This window comes from Petaurus breviceps, unplaced genomic scaffold (genome assembly GCF_028583685.1).
Source record: "Petaurus breviceps papuanus isolate PSGF00001 unplaced genomic scaffold, PetGlider_PUasm1.0 90919, whole genome shotgun sequence".
NCBI classification, from domain to species: Eukaryota; Metazoa; Chordata; class Mammalia; order Diprotodontia; family Petauridae; genus Petaurus; species Petaurus breviceps.
Window position 1 is genome coordinate 27,965,624 of NW_027187378.1, and position 15,662 is coordinate 27,981,285.

Genomic DNA, 15,662 nt, shown 5'->3' on the forward strand with positions numbered 1-15,662 from the left:
CTTTGCCTCAGTTTCTTCAAATGTAAAATGAGGATGATGAGCATGCATCTCATAGGGCTGCTGTGAGCATCAAATGAGATGCTATTTGTAAAGCAAGGGCCTCCCTCAGTTTACCTTTATAATTTTATTTGCCACACTGTGATGGCCTAACCTCACTCTTATTTCTATTGGAGCGGTTTGCCATTTCCTTTTCCAGATCATTTTACAAATGAGGAAACAGAGGCAATCAGGGTTAAGTGACTTGCCCAGGGTCACACAGCTAGTAAATGTATGAGGTTGTATTTGAACGCAGGCCCCCCTGACTCCATGTCTGGTGCTCTATTCACTGTGCCACCTAGTTGCCCCAGAGGTTGAACATACAACATCATCAATGGTGTAACACTTTCTGATACTTGGTCTTGCTCAGCACTTGAGAGCTATTTTTTTGCTGTCTCCATATCCTTGTGATGTAAGTACATCACTAGGAATGTTTTCCTTTTTTTAGAGAGGGAAATCAGGTCAAAGAATTACATAGTGAATCAGCAATAGAGTCTGAAAGAATCTCAACTTCTGGTCTCCTGATTCCCTCCCCAATCTTGGGTTTAAGGCAAGAGTTCTTAAGCTTTTTTGTGCCTTAGGTCTCTTTGGCAACCTTGGGAAGCCTATGAACTCCTAATTTTTAAATATATAGGACTGCAAAAGAAACTAATTATATTAAAATACGGTTATCAAATTAAACAAAAATCACAGACCCCACGTAAGAACCTCTGCCTTAGGGGAAATATACCCCTATCTCCCACTGATACCAGAAAATCAACAACTCTTCCTGATCCAAGTCCCTGAAATCCCCTAATGCTAATGGCTCCTCAGAGGACATTTCTTGGGGTGCTTGGCTAAAACGCCTGAAGAATGCCTTCTTTTGAAGTGTCACAGAACCAAAGAGGTCAGGTTTTTTTTTCTTTCACAGGCAGTCAGATGAAGCATGGGAATGTTCATTTTTCCCACATCCCTCTTCCTTTTATCCTAAGCCCCACATCACAATCATAGAGAGAAACAATTCTAACTTTTTTCATAGAACTTTTTGATATTTGCAGCTCTTGGTTCTGTCAGAGATGTGTGTATGCCCCTGCTGTCTCCCAGAAAGGAGGGTTAGTTTGGAAGGAAAGCCATGTGACCAGTGGAGATGCTGAGCAAAGGCAATGTAATGATATTCATGGACAATTACTTAGTGATTAAGCAAAGTAGTGAAAATGCTTTGGTGTGCCTGGCACTAAGCACCAGGAATATAAATAGAAGCAAAAAAGAAAGCCCCTGCCCTCAAGGAACATGCATTCTCCTGGAGGAATATAACACAGACAAAGGAGCTGAAGGTTGGGGGTAGAGGAGAAGAAGAAGACATTTGCCCTGGGGAATGATGGCAAAATCCAGAGAATCGGGAGCATGAGAGACATCCAGCCTGTTGGAATGGGTATTGGCCTATGGAGTGCCTCCAGTTTGAGATAGCTTTAGGGAGTCCCTGTGCAAGAAGGGAGATGCCCCCCCAGATACACTATCACCAGTGCAGCTCCAAAAGTACATCTTATTGGCATAAAAACCCCTCACTTTTTAAGGTATATTGACAAGAAAATGAATCAGAAAGTTGTGTTTTAAAATGTCACCATTGTTTCTAAGTCATTAACTATCCCCACCCACATACAAGCTTTTATCTTTTCAGAAGCTTTCATGGGGTGAAAAAAATCCATTCATGTGTGAGGACCCCTCCCAAATTTTTGTCATCACAGTCAAACTAAGAGGGTCTTTTGATTCTGCAGAAAGAAAGAAAAAGAAGGGAGAGGAAGAAATAAAAGAAGGGAAGAAAAAGGAAGTAATAAAGAAAGATATGTGGTTCTTGTAATTTCTATCTCCTGTTCATTAAGCAACCTTTTGTGGATGGAGGAATCAGTCAGTATTCCTTTCTGTTTTTTTTCTCCTGAAATGTTCTGAATTTAGAAGAAAAAAAATCAACACTGACAAATGCATATTGTTTTCCAAACTATAAATGTCACATCCGCTTCCTCCCCCTCGCGGCACAGATGTCCCTCTAGTCTCTTCCAAACTCATCTGAGTCACAGGCCCGGAGCTTGCTGAGAGCTGCAGGGCTAAGCTGGGGGCTGGAGCTGTTTCCTTCCAAAGGCATCTTCCAAATGTGCATGCTGATGGAGCAGATGAAAATGATCTGAAATGATCTGTTTGCAAACCACTCACGTGGTCACTTGCATTCAAAAGGAGCAAAAACTCTGAGCCCGAGTTTTCTGTGGGAGACTTCCTAACCCAAGCACTGGACCTCATCTATTAGTTTGCCTCTTTGATTGGGAACACTGAGTAACATAGCTTACAATTACACAGTACTTTACAACTTACAAAGCATCTTTATGTGGCTTATTTGGTGAGGCACTTGTTAAGTACCTACTAAGTGCCAGGCTCTGGGTTAAGCTCTGGGGACACAAAGAGTGGCAAAACACAATCCCTGCTTGTAAGGAGCTCACTATGTAGTGGAACAGACAATGTTTAGTTTGGAGACACTATCAGAGGGAGGGCATTAAAATGATAGAGAAGGGGGAATATCTTGTAGAAGATGAGCGTTTAGCTGAATGAGGTATCATTACGCCCATTTTTCAGACGATGAAACAGAATCAGTGTGAGTGTTTTGCCCAAAAGGGCAATTAAATGTCCACAGCATCACATCACATCCTGCAAATGTAGGATACTTTTGAGCCCTCCCATGAATACAGAGCACTGGCTGTGATGGTAGGACCACTTTAAGATTCCAAGGCAGGAATGTCCTCTCTATCATGCCCTCTGTCTATTCCAATCCTACTGTCTTTAGATAGTCAACAAGAATTTATTAAGCATTTACAATATACCAGGTCCTGTGCTAAGTGCTAGAGATAAAAAGAATGGCAAAAATACAATCCTTACTTGTAAAGGGCTGACATTCTGACGGAGCAGGCAATGTAGAAATAACTATGCACAAAGGAGTAGGTGGAAGGTAGTCTCAGAAGGGAAGGCAGTAGCAGTGGGGACTTTGAGCTGAGCTATGAAGGAATACAGGGAACCCAGGAGGTAGAGACGAGGAGGAAGAATAATCCAGGTATTGGGGACAACCAGGGAAAAGGCACAGTCAGGAGATGTTGGGGCTGGTGCAAAGAACAGCAAGGAGGCAGTAAGAATGCAGTAATTGTTGGATTATAAAGTACGTGGAGTCATGCACTGATGCAAGGTGAAGTGAGCAGAACCAGGAAAACATTTTACAGGGTAACAGCAACATTGTAAATTACTTAGACCTCCTCAGTAATACAATGATCCAAGACAATTCCAAAGGAGTCATATTTAAAAATGTTATACAAATCTAGAGAAAGAACTGATGAAGTTTGAGTGCAGATTGAAGCATACTATTTTTCACTTTTTTCTTGCATGTGTTTTTTAAAAAAATTGTTTATGTCTTCTTTTATAACATGACTAATATGGAATATGTTTTGCGTGATTGCACATGTATAACCTATATCAAATCATCTCAGGGAGGGGAAGAAGAGAGGAAGAGAGAGAATTTGGAACTCAACATTCTTTAAAATGAGTGTTAAAATTGTTTTTACATGTAATTGGGAAAAATAAATATTAAAGTTAAAAAAGTAAAGTACATGGAAAATGAAGTGGAAGAAGCCTGGACAGAGAGGACAAGGAAAGAGTGTTATACAGAGCATTTTATAATTGATCCTGGAGAGAGTATGAGGTCATCAGAGTTTACTGAGGGGGCAGGGAGGGGTAACATGATCAGACTTGCTCTTTCAGGAACTATAATACTTAAAAGATCCAGCTCAAGTTCTACCCACTTCAGGAAGTTTTCCCTAACCACAGTAGAGATCTGAGTTCTAATTCTCACACTGCCCCTCACTCTCCCCGATTATCTTTCCTACAATATGTTCCAATATGTGTTTCCCTCCCCAGCCCCTCCACCTCCTGCCTATCATACTGTAGCACAAGCTGCCCAACTAGTCCACTTTTTGCTTGGCATCAGGATTACATATCTTACCCCCAGCCCTGCCCCCACCTTGTGACCTATCCTGGACCTTATACCACATAGGGTGCTCAGGATCAGAGCATTGTTGGTGGGAATATTAATAGAGAAGTTTGCCACCACCATCTCCCTACAGTCAATGTGACCCGAGTCATCCTCCTTTGCCCTCCCTTTCTACAGTGACCTCTGAAAATCTTATTGACTGTTAACTCTCTTCCATTTAGGTGGTATAGGGGAAAGAATACTAGTGATTCAAGATCTGAGTTCCAATCCTGACACAGATGTACACAACCTTTCTCAGCTTCATTTTCTTCACTGTAAAGTGTGTATACTTATAATGCCTACCTCATGGTGTGGTGATGAAGATCAAATAAGAAAATATATGTAAAACATTTTGTAAACCTTAAAGTGCACTATGAATGGCAGTTTTTATTATAACTTGGATCTTAACAATAACAATAATAGGCAGCATTTCTATGACTGTAAGGTTGGTGAAGTACCTTACGATATTCCATTTTATCCTTAGAACGATTCTAGGTGGTAGGTGCTATTATTATCCCCATTTTACAAATGAGAAAACTAAGGCCGAAAGAGGTCAAATGACTTACCCAGGGTTACATAGCTATTAAGTATTTGAGGTTGTATTTGAATTCATCTTCCTGATTCCAGGCTCAAGTGCTACCTATCCACTGAAACACCTAGGTACCTCTAGCTTACTCTCCTTCTTAATAAAGGAAAGGAAAGATACCTACTATGTGCCAGATACTGTGCTAAGAACTTTATAAATATTATCTCATTTGATCCTCACAACAACCCTGGGAGGTAGGTACTATTATTTTCCCCAATTTTACAGATGAGGAAACTGAGGCAAATAGCCATTAAAGAAAAGTCATACCCAGCATCACATAGCTAGTAAGTGTCTGAGGCTGGATCAATAAATTTTGTCCTTGGTTCAATTTCTTTTTCTCCCTGCCCTTTCAAGCACCCTGGTCTCTGAGTCCCTCAACTTCCATGATCGCCATCTGCAATCTACCTCAACCACATAAGGGTAGATACTGTACCACCTTCACCTCAATCCCTACTTCCCAACTCTAGATGAATCACCTCCCCCCAAATTTCTAATGGTGGCTATATGTGCATTTTACCCATGGGAGACCACCTCTGCTAAGGCAAGGCCTTCAAGAAATACTGATTGAATTACTACTATATTCAAGGTACTGGATATGAAGTTACTCCCTCAAGAAGCTTACAATCCAATCTGAGAAATGAGACAATTATGCAAATAACTAGGATGGAATTTGGCATGTGATAAGCATCATATTACAGAAGCAAAGCATTGCAGAAGCTCTGAGAAGGATGGAACAAATGATGTCTAACTCTAGGGATTATATAAAGCTTCAGAGAGGAGGTAGTATTAGAAGAGAGCCTTACAGGGCATAGTGAGTAGAGTACTGACTCTAGAGTCAGGAGTACCTGAGTTCAGATCCAGCATCAGACACTTTTACTAGCTGTGTGACCTTGGGCAAGTCACTTAACCCCAGTTGCCTTGCCTTCCCCCCTCCAAAAAAGAAAAAGAAAAGAATCTTAGAGGGTAAAGTAGAAGTTTAAGAGAGAGAAATATCTTTCAAGATGAAGGAACTTCATGACAAGAAAACAGGTGATATATTTAAACAGTGGTGAGTAGTATACCTTGACTAGAGCCCAGAATACCTATAGGATGTTACAGTAAATAAAATTTAAAAGGTAGTTTGAGCTTAGACTATAGAAAGCCTTAATTGCTGAGGCTAAAGAGCTAGGACTTTATTTGGTGAGTTGTCTTGGAAAGATGTTTTAATAAGAGTCCATTTGTCTTAGTTTCAAGAAAGAGAAAGATCCCCCAATTGATAAATGGTCAAAGGATATGAGCAGGTAGTTTTCAGAGGAAGAAATTAAAGTTATCTATAGTCATATGAAAAAGTGCTCTAAATCATTATTGATTAGAGAAATGCAAATCAAAACAACTCTGAGGTTCCCACATCACACCTATGAGATTGGTTAACATGACAAGACAGAAAAATTATAAATGCTGAAGAAGATGTGGGAAAATTGAAACACTAATACATTGTTGGTGGAGTTGTGAACTGATCCAACCATTCTAGAGAGCAATAGAACTATGCTGAAAGAGCTATAAAAATGTGCATACCCTTTGACCCAGCAATACCATTTCTCAGGCTGTATCCCAAAGAGATCATAAAAATGGGGAAAGTACCCACATGTACAAAAATATCTATGGCAGCCCTTTTTGTGGTGACTAAGAACTGGAAATTGAGGGGATGTCCATCAATTGGGGAATAATTGAATAAGTTATGGTATATGAATTTAATGGAATACTATTGTGCTATAAGAAATGATGAGTAGGCGGACTTCAGAAAAACTTGGAAAGAGTTACATGAACGTACACGATTGTGCATGAGGGGAGTAGAACAGGAGAACATTGTACACAGTTGCAGCCACATTGTGTGATGACTAACTTTGATAGACTTGGTTCTTCTCAGCAATGCAAGATTCTATGACAACTCCAAAAAGTTCATGATGGAAAATGTCATCCTCATCCAGAGAAAGAATTACGGAGTCTGAATGCAGATTGAAGTGTACTATTTGTTCTCTCACTTTTTTGTTTTGTTTTGTATCTTCTTTCTTGTGATTCATTCCATTGGTTATAATTCTTTACAACATGACTAATGTGAAAATATATTTAATATGAATGCATGTGTAGAGCCTTTATCAGATTGCATACCATCTTGGGGATGGGAGGGAGGAGGAGAAAATTTAAAAATCAAAAACTTGTGGAACTGAATGTTGTAAATAAATTTAAAATAAAAAAAAAGAAGAGACAGAACCCTTAAATTAATAAATAAATTGACCATTGTATTTTATTGATAATATATAAACCATTCTGATGAATAAGTGATGTAAAAGACAACTTTGTCCTATTTGTCTTCCACCATTCTGGGTCCCATTTGTTCAACTCACATGCTGGAAAACACACATCCAGGAGTGACCAATCATACTAGAAATACAAGGTAGATCTGAGTAGCCCAGGGCAATTAAGGGAGGTAGGGTTTTATACTTAGAGGGAGGCAAAGAAAAACTGGCATAAAAGAAAACGAATGAAATGGCAAACCATTCCAGTATTTCTGGCAAGAAAACCCTAAATGGGGTCATGAAGAGTCAGACCCCACTGAAAAAACTGAATTAATAATAATGGAGAAGGGGGCGGCCAGGTGGCACAGTAAGAGCACCGGCTCCAGTGTTGGGATGACCTGGAGATCGAATCCCGGGCTTAGACACTTAGCATCCACCCAGAAACACCTGGCCATGTAACCTTGAGCAAGTTACTTAACCCCAATTGCTTAGGGGCGGCCAGGTGGCTCAGCGAGTAAGAGCAGTGGCTCCAGTTTCGGGATAACCGGGGGATCAAATCCGGGCTCAGATACTCAGCACCACACCCAGAAATAACTGGCCTTGTAACCTTGAGCAAGTTACTTAACCCCAATTGCTTTAAAAATAATAATAATAATGGAGAAGGAACAGAATTGCTCTTAGATTATGTGCTTTCGGGCAGTCTCTATACAATGGATAGAGAGCTGGACTTGGAGTCAGGAACATGCCTCTTTCTGAGTTCAGATCTGGCCTCAGATAATTCCTAGCTGTGTAGCCCTGGGTAAGTCATTTTAACCCTGTTTGCTTCAATTTCCTCACCTGTAACATAAGCTACAGAAGGAAATGGCAAACCACTCCAGTATCTTTGCCAAGAAAACCCCAAAAGGGATCATAAAGAGTCAGATGGGACTGAAAATGACTAAACAACAACTAATAGAGAAATTCAAATTAAAGCAACTCTAAAGTTCCACCTCATACTTCTAAGATTGGAAAAGTTGACCAAAAAAAAAAAAAAGGAGCATAACGAATGCTGGAGGGACTGACAGAAAACAGGCACATTAATGTACTGTCGTAGAGCCATGAACTGGTACAACCATTTTGGACAGCAACTAGGAACCATGCCTAAAAGGTACTAAACTGTGTACACACTTTAACTCAATGATACCCCTACTACTAGGTAAAGAGATCAGAGAAAGAGGAAAAGTAGCTACATGTACAACAAATGGTCACAGTAGTTCTTTTTGTGGTGGCCCAAAGAACTGGAAACTAAGGGGTTCTCAACAACTAGGGAATAATTGAACAAATTAAGGCATATAAATGTAACGTAATGTTGTTGTGCCAGAGGAAATGATAAAAAAGGGACAGTTTCAGAGAAACTTGGAGACAAATCCAGTGTGACATTAGCAGAACCAGGAGAACAATTGTACACAAACGATGTAGAAAAGACAAACAATTTTGAAAGTCTTAAGAACTCTGATCAGCACCATGATCAATCATGATTCCACATTCCAAGTGATGAAATATGCTACCTACCTCGTGATGGAGAGGTAATGGCCTCAAGGTACAGAAGATATACATATACCTGTACTTACACACACACACACATATATGTGTATGTATATGTGTAGAAAATCCTAGTAGCAAATATGTAGTTAAGCAGAACAAATTCCTACAATTAGCCATATTATGTATGTGTGCATATATGTATGTATATATGTGTGTGCATACACATATAACATATACACAAATACAGACACACATATATAGGATATGGCTAATTACAGGAATTTGTTTTGCTTAACTATGCATATTTTTAACAAGGGTTTTCTTTTTCTTTTCCTAAGGTTGGGGTGTGGGGTGCAGGAGGAAGAGAACTCAGATATTTGTTTTAAAAAAAATAAGAATTTTTTAACTAAAAATTTTTTTTAAAAGAAAGGCACTTCAGACTGGTACAATATCATTTTCCACCAGTCGTATTCAACTAATTCTATTGTAGTGTCCCTTCTCCCTTGCCTCTAAGGAAAGAGGAAAAAGATAAGCCTGACCAACCTAAATAATGAAGGAATCTAATCAGAGCTGTGCCTTTGGTATTTGGATTAAGCTGGCAGTCATGGGACTAGAGATATGGAGGTGATAAGACTAATTGAAGGCTATGTCAATAGTCAAAGCCGTGAGTTCAAATTATGAGGCTTGAACCAGGATGGTGAGGTTGGAAAAGAAGGGTCTGGTGAGAGAGACATTGAGGAGGTGGAATGATGGATAGACTTGGCAAAAGATTCCATGGGGATGAGAGAGGGGGAAGGAGAGGAATCCAAGGGTACTCTCAGATTCTGGACTTTGGTGGACTGGGAGATTGGTACCATTAACAGAAATGGAGAAATCAGGATAAGGAGGTCATTTTCTTGAAGCAAATCATTCATGTTTCAATAGCTCTTTATGTTGGTAAAAACACTTGGCAGGGAAGATGATGAGTTTATCTTGAATAACTTGAATTTCAGATGCCAATGAGACAAATACATGGACTTGTATTTCAGGCAGCTTGAAAAATTTCCATGCCACATATAATTCTATAGAAACATTAGTTAAATAAATATATCACTGTTTTTTCATTTCATCAATATATGTTCTCCCTACAATGGTATAGTTAGAAAAATCACCTGTGCTGTCTTATCTTGTGTGTTTCCAGTCAAAACCTTTGCAGAAGGTCCATCAAATCTGCTGGAGGGACTTCCTCTGGTTCTCTTGACATGACAAGAGTACCAGTGTAGCATGCAGACTGTCTATCTGCTATCCCTTAGGCCATATATCTCCTGAACACCTTTTATGTCCCTTTTTAAATGAAATTCATCATTGGTGATTTACAAGAAGAGATGTAGTGTGGTAGATAGATAGAGTCCTGGACCCAAAAGCAGAAAGACCTGGGTTCACATGCTTCCTAGAACATTTGTTGACTTGTGTAAATCATTTAAACTCTCTCACCCTCAGTTTCCTCATCTGTAAACTGGGGTTAATATCTGTAGCATGAGGATCAAATGAAATAATATAGATAATAAAGTGCTTAACAAGCATTAAGTATTATAATGCAGTTATTATTTATGACCATCGTGTAGCTCTTTCTTGTCCTTTGGAAATTTTGATTTCTCAGAGATTGTGGTATCCTATGATATAATACCTTCAGAAAAACATCAATTTTTAGAAGATGGGCTTTGGTTTCAGGGAGAAGTTTGGAAATCATTGAAAATGTTATACATTTCCCCAAATGTAAAATAGCCTATTCTCTGTCTGGTTCAGTTCTAGGCTCAGGTCATTGCACCTGAAGTGCCTGTAGTAGATAGATGATAGATAGATAGATAGATAGATAGATAGATAGATAGATAGATAGATAGATAGATAGATTAGATGATAGATAGATGATAGATAGATAGATGATAGATGGATAGATAGATAGATAGATAGATAGATAGATAGATAGATAGATAGATGATGGATGGATAGATGGATGGATAGATAGATAGAGATATGCTGTAGGATGGATGGCTCATAAAGCTGGTCATTTTTCAGTTGCGTCCAACTCTTTGTGACCCCATTTGGGGTTTTCTTGGCAGAGATACTAGAGTGGTTTACCATTTCTTTATCCAGCTCATTTTACAGATGAGGAAACTGAGACAAACAGAGTGAAGTAACTTACTCAGGATCTCACAGCTCTGAAGTGTCTGAGGCCAGATTTGAACTCAGGGAAAGGAGTCTTCTTGACTCCAGGTCCAACATTCTGCGCACTCTGGCGCCACCTAGCTGCCCCATTATTCGCCAAGAAGAAAATAAGTCCAGAGAATGTACGGAACTGACACATTATTATATCTATAGCTATATCTGTATAGATAGTGATGGACCAGCTGTCTGGGCGTCCATCCAATTACTTATCAGATTCTAATCTAGACAATAGATATTCTTTATCCACTTGCCTGTGTGGATAATTAATTTGAACTCTCTTGAGTGATTTTTAGGTCTTGTTAAAACAGTTTTGTGATGTTTCAGGGCTGGATAGAGGCAATTAGGTGGCCTCCATTATTATTAAATATTATTGCTCAAATCAATAATTAATTCTTAATTAAGAATTTAATTATTTGTTGATTGATGTTAAATGAATTTTAATTATGTATTAACTATTTATTATTATCATCTATATTAAAGTCAAAAGCTGCACTAAAACTTTGCAGCATGCTGAAGAATGTTTTCAAAACAGTTTTACTGTTTTCCAAAAACTTCTTCACGGCAACTTGGAGAAGTGGTTACTGCACATCCGTTCATTCCTGTGTCATAGATGAGGAAAGTAAGGCTCCCAGATGTGAGGTGACTTGCTCACAATTGCACGATTCTAAGTGTCCAAGGCAGGATTCGAACCCAGGGTTTTTTTTCAAACTCCAAATCCAGTGTTCTTTCCACTATGCCACAGCCTGTTATTTATAGCATATAAAACAGGCCCTCTATAGAAATGGGATGTTTCCTATCAGAGGAATAAAAGCAGTGGCTTTCTCTGCAGGCCCAAATTGAGTATGTGGTCCAAAAAGGGTGTGGAGCTTAAGGGAATCAAGCAAGCTTTAGGCTCTAAGAAAGGGGAGTCCCTGGGTTCCACATACCAGGCATTATAATTTAGAGGCTAATCACATTAGAATGCACATTACATTGCAATCAGACCTCTAATTTGGTTCATTATTCACTCTGCCCCTACATCCATCCTTTTAACTGAGATTTTTTTTTCATGGTCATTGATTATTCATTTCTAGTAACAATGAAAGGACCACACAATCCCTCCAGACCCCAGAACTGCTTTATTCAAAATTCTGTGATTTAATATGAGGGCAGACCCTGAAAGAATTGTTTTCTGTCTTGGGTTTGTAGGCTATAACAGTAGCTACGCCCCATGTGGACATGGATAATGTCCTCTTGAGCTTCCTAGGAAAGTGTCTCCACTTCTCCCCACACATGCACATAAGAATGCTGGGAAGGGGGGCAGCCAGGTAGCATAGCGAGTAAGAGCAGCGGCTCCTCAGCACCACACCCAGAAATAACTGGCCCTGTAACCATGAGCAAGTTACTTAACCCCGATTGCTTTAAAAAAAAAAAAAAAAGAATGCTGGGAAGGGAACTCTGAGTACTGCCCACATTTACGGAAGAGGAGAAGGAGAACCCATCAAAGAAGAAAAAGAAGGAACAGTCAGAGAGTCGGAGATACAAGATAATGTGATGCCCCCAGAAGCCAAGGGAGGGCTTATTAAGAAAGCAGAGGCCTTCACGATCACTAGTGTCAAACACAGAACATCTTTCAATGAGTATGTGAACTAAGGTGATGCCATTGGCTTGGGTGATTGTATTATTACATTTGCCCACTGGACACCACAAAGCATAGGGGACGCCCTGTGAGACAAAGCTAAGATCTTAGCCCTAGTCATAAGCTCGGGACAAAGAGGGTCTTCTTCCCTGGGAACTGTAGGATTCTCTGGGTCTCCCCTATTTGGAAGTTGAACAAACTTAAGGTGAAACACTAGCTTCCCTTCCAGGACTGGATTCCGGAAACATTGTAGCATTTGTCTTCATGGCCCTCAGTCTCCTCTCTGCCCCTGTTGTCAATCTTTCCAATACTGTTCCTAGTAGGTTCTTTAAACTGGTCTTTAAAACCTACTTTAAACTGGTCTTTAAAATCTACTTTCAGATCCTTCATGCACAGTAAAGCAGCAAGGACTGAGAACAGTTCAGAGTCACATTCATCTCTCTCTATCCCACTATGACCATAGGGTTATAGATTTAGAGCTGGAAGGTACTTTTGAAGCCATCAAGTCTGACTCATTTATTACAGATGAAGAAACTGAGGCCCAGGGAGTCACACCCAAATGACAGCAACTTGCCCAAGATCACAAATGTAGAAATTAGCTGGGGCAGGATTTGAACGCAGGTTTTCCTGCCTTCAAGTTCGCTGTTCTACCACACTGTGGTATATGGTGTATAGAAGGGAATTGGGTGGGTGTATAGAAGGGAATTGGGGTGGGGGAGAGTTATATTTTAACTGGAATCAACATATGAAACTATAGAGATGAGTTCTTTTCATTACTTTAAAACCTCTAGACTTTCTTCTATGTGAATACTCCCAAGCTCCGTTGACAGATTGGAACCCCTCTGGGCATTTATGGACATATTGCCAACCTTCTGGAAATGAGCTTCCTCAAACTTGGCTGGACCAGTCATCAGAATGTACCCACAAATCTCTCTGGCTTAGGGGCTAAGACCTGCCAGAGCTTGAGCTCAACTAGCCAAGCCTTTGAGAACCCGGGGTCATGTCTACACTAGGATTTGGCATTGGAATTAGGCCAGAGTGGAGAAGAGAGACGGTTAGAGAATCACATAGAATGTTAGAGCAGGAAGGAACTATAAAGATCACCAAATCCAAACTCCTCCCTTAGTAACTCAGGTGAGGAAACAGGGCCAGAGAGGCTGAGTAACTTTCCTAAGGTCACATAGCTAGCACATAATAAAAACTCACCTTCATATAGTCCTTTCTATATAAGTGCCAGGCACTGTGCTAAGTGTTTTACAATGGATATCTCATTTGATCTTCACAACAAATCTGAGAGGTAAGAGCTATCATCACTCCTATTTACATATGAGGCCAACAGGGATTAAATGACTTGCTCAGGGTCACAAAGCTAGTAAGTGTTTGAGGCTGGATTTGAACTCAAGTCTTCCTGACTGCAGGCCCAGGGATCTATCCACTGCACCACCTAAATGGGATTGGAAATCAAGTCCTTTGTCATTATTACACCATGCTGCTTTCTATAACAATTCTAATCAACAAACATTTATTAAGTACCTCCCACATACTAAGCACCTCCCTTTTATAGATGAAGGGCACAGAAAAGAGTGGTAATTTGTTCTAAGTCCCATATAGCTTTTTCTGACACCGTGTCCATAAATGTATTTTAAAGTCACTGGACAAATCCAATGATTAGAAATGTAGGAATGAGCATTTCACATTACTACCATGCTTGGCTGCTCTCTGTAATAGTCCATCACTAGCTTTCAGGGGATGGAGTTTATTTAATGTTAACGATGTCAAAAAAAGAGATTTAATTTTCTCTCTTGGGAAACCCCTCCCGGCTCATAATCTTCATAGCCAGGAAGTTCATCTAGGTGTCTTGCCTACATCCTCCCTGCTACAACTTAAGCCCCTATCCTATTCTTCTCTATTTTTGATACATGGGTGGGTAGTATAGGGGTAAGATTGTCCCTAAACACCTCAAGGTCCATTTCCCAAAGAGGCTCCTGTGGTTTCCAGAATTTATCACTTTTACTGTCTCTCTCAGAGACATGTTAGGCTTCCTGGGAACTCTTCTATTTGCCACACATCTTTTTCCTATAGTCAGCCTGCCGCCAGAGCAGAGCAGAGGTGACTATTTTCTGTGCGGTCTGGAAAAGGAAAATTGAATCTGAAGTGTCCAGAGCTTCAGCCTGGCCCAGTAGGCAATGTTGTACTGTTTGCCTTCTGTTGCTCGGTCATTTTTCAGTTGTGTCCAACTCTTTGTGACCACATATGGGGTTTTCTTGGCAAAGACGCTGGAGTGGTTCACCATTTCCTTCTCCAGCTCATTTTACAGATGAGGAAACTGAGATAAACAGGGTTAAATGCCTTGCTCAGGGTCACCCAGCTAGGAAGTGTCTGAGGCTGGATTTGAACTCATGGAGACGAGTGTTCTTGACTCCAGGTCCAGCACTCTGTGCTCTCTGGCGCCACCTAGCTGCCCCATTATTTGCCTAGAAGAAAATAAGTCCAGAGAACGTGTGGAACTAACACATTAGAGATGATGGGAATGGATGATAATAGCCTGGAGTGACCAAGAAGAACTCCATGGAGAAGGCAGCACTGGAGCTGGGCCTTAATGAGTAAACGGGATTTAGGTAGGTGGAGGGAGGAAGAGAGGCATTCCAAATGAGGGGAACAACATGAATAGAAGCTCAGAGTGAGAATGAGGATGGCGATGGCTGAGGACAGTGACAAGGGAGACCGTCCATGTTGGGGAGGTGAGATCTCTGATCCTATAACCAACCTAGGTTGGAAGCACAACCCCGGTCCTTATCCCAGGCTAAGTGCTAATTCTTTCAGTCCCAACTAAAATTCCTCCTCTCCCTCAAGCCTTCCCTAACCCCTCTTAAATGGAGTGACTTCCCTCGGTTAATTATTTTCTATGCATCTTGTATCTAGCTTGCTTTGTGTAGACTGATTTGCATGTTGTTTTCCCCCATTAGACTGTAAGCTTCTAGAGGGCAGGGACTGCTTTTTTTTTACCTCTTTTTTTGTATCCCTTGTTTCCCTGGCCCATAGTGGGCAAGTACTTCATAAGCGTTTATTGACTGATTGAATGGTGCTGGCAGAAGCCATGATGAGCATGAGACTTTTTGTGAAAACGATTAGGAGACAGGCAAAAAATGACGGCTGGCAGAGTCAGCCTTGTGATCATTACGGTGCTATAGAACCTCCCTACCCCCAAAAGGTTGGAAAAGAGAAAATGGGCAAGCTCGAATGAATAAAAGTTATCTGCCAAGCTCCTTGAGGTTTTGTTTGGGCTTTGACAAGACTATGTCAACTCCCAGATTCCTTTGAAGGAATTCTTAGCCCAAGGCCTGGAAGCCCCAAATTAAAAAGTTAGGTAATTGATTT